Source organism: Stenella coeruleoalba, assembly GCF_951394435.1.
Source record: "Stenella coeruleoalba genome assembly, chromosome: 11".
NCBI lineage: Eukaryota > Metazoa > Chordata > Mammalia > Artiodactyla > Delphinidae > Stenella > Stenella coeruleoalba.
The window spans coordinates 83788270-83794269 of NC_137157.1; positions in this window are offsets into that span (position 1 = coordinate 83788270).

Here is a 6000-nt window from a genome sequence, read left to right on the forward strand (position 1 = left end):
AACCCAATCCAAAAATGGGCAGAAGACCTAAATAGACATTCCTCCAAAGAAGATATACAGATTGCCAACAAACATATGAAAGGATGCTCAACATCACTAATCATTAGAGAAATGCAAATCAAAACTACAATGAGGTATCACCTCACATCAGTCAGAATGGCCATCATCAAAAAATCTACAAACAATAAATGCTGGAGAGGGTGTGGAGAAAAGGGAACCCTCTTGCACTGTTCGTGGGAATGTACATTGATACAGTCACTATGGAGAATAGTATGGAAGTTCCATAACAAACTAAAAAGTACCACATGATCCAGTAATACCACTACTGGGCATATACCCTGAGAAAACCGTCATAATAGATGAATGGATAAAGAAGATGTGGCATAGATATACAATGGAATATTACTCAGCCATAAAAAGAAATGAAACTGAGTTATTTATAGTGAGGTAGATGGACCTAGAGTCTGTCATAGAGAGTGAAGTAAGTCAGAAAGGGAAAAACAAATGCCATATGCTAACATATATATATGGAATCTAAAAAAAATGGTTCTGAAGAACCTAGGGGCAGGACAGGAATAAAGATGCAGACATAGAGAATGGACTTGAGGACACGGGGAGTGGGAAGGGTAAGCTGGGACGAAGTGAGAGAGTGGCATGGACATATATACACTACCAAATGTAAAATGGATAGCTAGTGGGAAGCAGCCGCATAGCACAGGGAGATCAGCTTGGTGCTTTGTGACCACCTGGAGGGGTGGGATAGGGAGGGTGGGAGGGAGACGCAAGAGGGAGGGTATATGGGGATATATGTATATGTATAGCTGATTCACTTTGTTATAAAGCAGAAACTAACACACCATTGTAAAGCAATTATACTTCAATGAAGATGTTAAAAAACCAAATGAGAGAGGTCATGTCAGATCATCCCTCAAGGTACATTTCAAATCTGACATTCTCTAATTCCACAAGCAGAATGACAGCAAAGTCTACTCACTCTTCCATGTCAATCTAAAAATCAATCCAGACACCCAAAAGAATGTGGGTCATTAGATAAGATTTCTTTCCCAGAGGTTGTGTGTAGGGTCCAAAATGCTCGTTATCTAGCACAGGTGCAGGAATTTTCCTTTGCAGGCCCTACACCTGATGGGTCTGCCTCACATTCATATATACTTTATTCAATTAACATTTTCTTGAATCTACATTTCTGCATACAAAAATATTACTCTGTTATAGTATAACAGTAAATCAAACAAAAAAGAGTCTCTCTGTCAAAGCTTTGTTTATGTTTATTTTAAGAGTGTTCAAAAATCCACTCCATGCGGTTAGGTTTTACAGCTCAGGAAAACAAGCTCCAAATTTACAGATATTTCATAACATTCCTATCAGCATATAAGAGCTTCTTTCACAGCTGGCACAGAGTGTCCTTTCTTCTGTCTCTTCTAAATCGGTAGGAAGCTCCTTAGATCTCCTTTTGCGAACATTTTCTCTCCTGGCAGTGGGGAGTCACAAAGGATATGCTATTGATCTGGCGCTGAAGTGAAAATTTCCACACGATGAGAGAGCGCACAGAAGTACAAGTTCAGGCAGGAAACCAATGATTTTATTAATTACTGCTGGTTGCGTCATTATAAAAAATACTCTCAGGCTAAAAGGCAACATACAGAATGTATGTGTGTGTGTGTGTGTGTGTGTGTGTGTAAGAATGAGACAGAGGGAGAGAGAAGGAAAAGGGGACACGAGATGAGAATGAATGCCATCCTGTAGACACCCCACCAGCACTCACCAGAGGAAATCAAGTTCCCGCCAGTTTGGCTGGGGTTCAGCGCCATCTGCATAGTATTTAAAAGTGAGAGCCAAACTCTGAGCTATTTTATTGGAGTTAGTAAAGAAGCTCTCCAATCTATATCTGAAACTCAACCGTTCCAGCTTCTGAGCATCACTAAAAAGAGCTTACGGAGGTCAAGAAACTCAAAAACAGCAAGAGGAACCGCTTTGCAGTCCATATAAAACTAGGAATCAGTAGCCTGAGCATTTGAGAAGACCATTTTGTCTCTCATGAATGGTGGGAAAATTCTGAGGCAGTTCTTGTGGGGAAATGTATGAGATAGAGGATAATAATAGTACTAATAGATAAAGCATACAGAGGACTTACTCAGAGCCAGGCACTGTTTTACAGTTTTAACATTCACTTATTCATTCAATCCCCACAGTAACCTTGTGTGGTATTATTATTATCCATAATTTGCCGATGAGGAATCTCCCAGGACCAGTTCCTAAGATAAGAATTCTCTTCCTAACATTGGTTTTTAAGTTCTGCTCTCTCAAAATCCAGTGCTTGTTTTTGTTCCCAAGTGACTCAGAAATAAGCAAACGTGATTCTTAGTTTCTTTCCTTATCCATGAAGCATTTAAGAAACACATAGATTTGAGTAGATTAATAAAACTTATCTTGACATAGTTAATAGTAGTAATAGCTAACCTTTATTGAGAGCTTTCTATTGCCAAGCTCTGCTTTTCACATAATAAATTAAATCAATCCCTACAGCAAACCTGTAAGGTAGATGTTATTAAGATACCCATTTGCAAATGAGGAAACTAGGCACAGTGTTAGGTAACATGCCCGAGACCACAAAGCCTTCAAGTAGCTGAGACAGGGCTGAATACAAGCCCATTGGCTCTTGAATCTCTACTGTTGCTCTGGCATCTATTGCTGCCCTCAAAAATCAGTGGCTAAAACCAACAATTTATTATTATTTCTCTCAGTTCTGTGGGACTACGGGGCTCAATGAGGGTTCTCACTTGGGGCCTCTCAAGCAGTTATAATCAGATGGCAGCTGGGGCTGGAGTCAAATGAAGACATGACTGGGCCGATCATCTGAAATCTCTTCACTCACAAGTCTGGCACCTCTGCAGGGATGGCTAGGATTGCGGGGGGCTGGCTGTCCTTCTCTCTCTCTGTCTCCACCCAGTCTTTCCATGTGGATAGCTTGGGCTTTCTCACAGCATCATGCTCTCAAGACAGTAGGATTTCTTACATGGCAGCTGGCTTCCACTTGTGTGAGAAATCCAAGAAACCCTAGAAAAAGCTGGAAAGTTTCTATTTTACTTAATCTTGAAGGTCATGTAGCATCACTTCTCCACATTCTATTGGTCAAAAGCAAGTCACAGGGTCCACCCAGCTTCACGGGGAGGGGAATACACAGAGTGTAAATACTGGGAAGCATGATTCACTGGGGGCCCATTGCTGGACACCAGTACCATAGCTCTTAGCTACCATTATTTGCTGCTTATACTATAAACTGCAGAGCTGAAGATTTGAGCCCAGTTTGAACAAGGCACAACAATACTACTGAAAATAAGTACACAGAAAATCCTTTCCAAAATCATTGTCTTTTTCTACTAGATAGATCTTCAGAGGTGGCACTGAGTTGCCTCAAGATGATATCAGTGAGAGGAAGTCCAAAAATGTCTGGAAAGATTCTAAGCCTCATTAAGTAAGATAAAAATTAGCATTTTTCTTATTCCTTCCCTCTTTGGAACTAAGTTTAAAGTCTCCCTAGAAGGCAGGCATTTTCCTGATTGAGTTCGTGTCCTAGCTCTGCTGCTAAATAGCCTTGACTAACTTCTCAGCATGTTTCCCCTTCCTTTAAAAGTGCTTATTAATGTTCTCCATCATGGAATTGATGGAAGGATCAAATAAGATTACACACATAAGGGTACTTTGGAAACTAAAAAGCAAAGCACTCCTCACTATTGGATCTTGCTATTGGTGGATTACTGGTTGATGTACATCTCCTCTACTAGGCTGTAAGCTCTGTGATATGAGGGACTGTCCTGGACACTGCAGCATCCTCATTGCCTAGAATAGTGCTGAGCTTATAGTTAAGAAGACCATATGCTTTATCATCCAAGTAGGAACACTGTCAAGAGTGAAAGGGGACATTTTAAATAATTATGCTATAGACCAACAGATGTAAAATGGACCTATCCTAGTAGATACTGAATGAACATTTACTAACTACAAATATTACTTATGGTATTTATTTTTATATTTATATTTGTTCCTTTCTCATTATGAATCTTGTCATTCTCTCTTATCCCATCTCTCCTTCACTGTCACCCAATTTTATCTTTACTTTCAAAGTCAGAACTCAAATTATATCCCATCTTTAATGGTAAATTAACTCTTCCATGAATAGATTATCACTACTCTGAATGTCAAACTACCTCCCAGGAATTAGAGCTACATTTGATTAATCCCAAATATGATTGTTCGGCGTCTACTATATAGCAAACTCTTAGCTGGGCTAGGCAGCACTGACCAAGACAAGCAAAGTCATTGTCTTCAGAGAACTTACATTCTTGTGCAGTTAAGCAGACAATAAACATACAGATATTACAATCTCAGATTGAGGTAAGTGCTATAAAGGATATAAAATAGAAAGATTTGGGAGTCAGTGATGGAGGTTTTAGGAAAGGTAGTCTAGAGAAAGAAGACATGGAAGCTGAAATCTGAATGAATGAAAACCCCAGGCATATGAAGGGCTGGAGAAAGTGCTCGAAGCAGAGGGAGCAGCAAATACAAAGGGCTGAGGGTGGATGAGCTTGGCAGCACACTGAGGAACAGAGAGGTCATATGGCCAGAGCCTAGTGAACAAGGGGGGAGAACGGTACAGCTGTGGTTGGTGATCACTGGCTTTGAAGTAGGATAGACCCACATTACAATGCTGACTCTCCTTATCCCAGTGGTATGCCTGGGCAAGTTATTTACACTTTCTGCGTCTATTTTTCAGGGTTGATGTAAGGATTAAACAAGATAAAGGAGTGTGAAGCATCCTATACACGGTAGATACCATATAAATGGGAGATGCTAGAGTTACAAAATTACCTTGAGTTTCCCAAATGAATGCTCTTAAAATAATTCATAAAGGGCTGTATTTGTAACCTACTAACCCAAAGACTAGACAAAAATCAAAATCAGTATCATCTTGAAGTTTTTTGTTTTTACATTTCTCTGCTGGTCATCAAAAATTCACATATGGGGTCAATTTAAATATAGATTGGGCAGAATAAATATTGATATAAGTCATTTATCTTTTCTGGAAACTCCTCTGGAATCCCAGACTTGGTGCTCTTTACCTGTTTTCTAATCCCCTTGTCTCAGTGCCCCTTGCACATCATTGTTAATTCTCCAGCTAATATAACCAATACTTAGGCACCATGTTCCCTATCCTCTTTTTAACCCTCACCACATCCAACTCTGCATTTTTCATAGAATAACATAGTGTTGTTTCTAAAGAAATCCCAAGCTAGTCAGTCCATGCTGAAAGGGATGAAGATTTCTAGTTAGAACTTGGCTTTTTTGTGCTTGTCCTGAGTTGCACTTGTTGTGTAGGTGCCATTCCAGCCGCTCTCCACTGAAATGGACAGTGTATAAAGTCCTTTGTGCAGCTCTGCAGGTGCATTAATTATAGACTACCTGGATGCATCTAGAACACTTGGCAGTAGCAAGACAGTAGTCAATGTTCTGTTAAACAATGTTTCCAACGGTGTGTATTGTGGACAACTATAACAGACAGTCAGATAATGGCTCAGTATAATCCAGGAGTCATTTGATCATACCAATTGCATCCCTACTCAATTTTGTTGCAAAATAAATCTTTTTCTTTGATAATAATCCTTGAAGGTTGATAACAGGTATCAGCCTTGGAACAAGGTATAGGAGAGTTATATTTACTGTCATGAAAATAATTTCCAGTCAGGGAAATTCATTAGCATTACTGAAATGTTGGCTCTCGTATGGATATGCCCTAGTTCTTTACTGAAGCCAGGAATCCCGAAGGCATTTTCTTACTTTGTCTTCAAATGTGGAAAAACTCAGTAGTGCCAAAGATTCATTTTTTTTAAAAGATGAATCTGAGTGGATTCTTCACTAAATGCATAAGAAACGGAAGCAATTTGAATGACCTGTGTTGAAAATTAAAAAGCACTCATGTGGAAG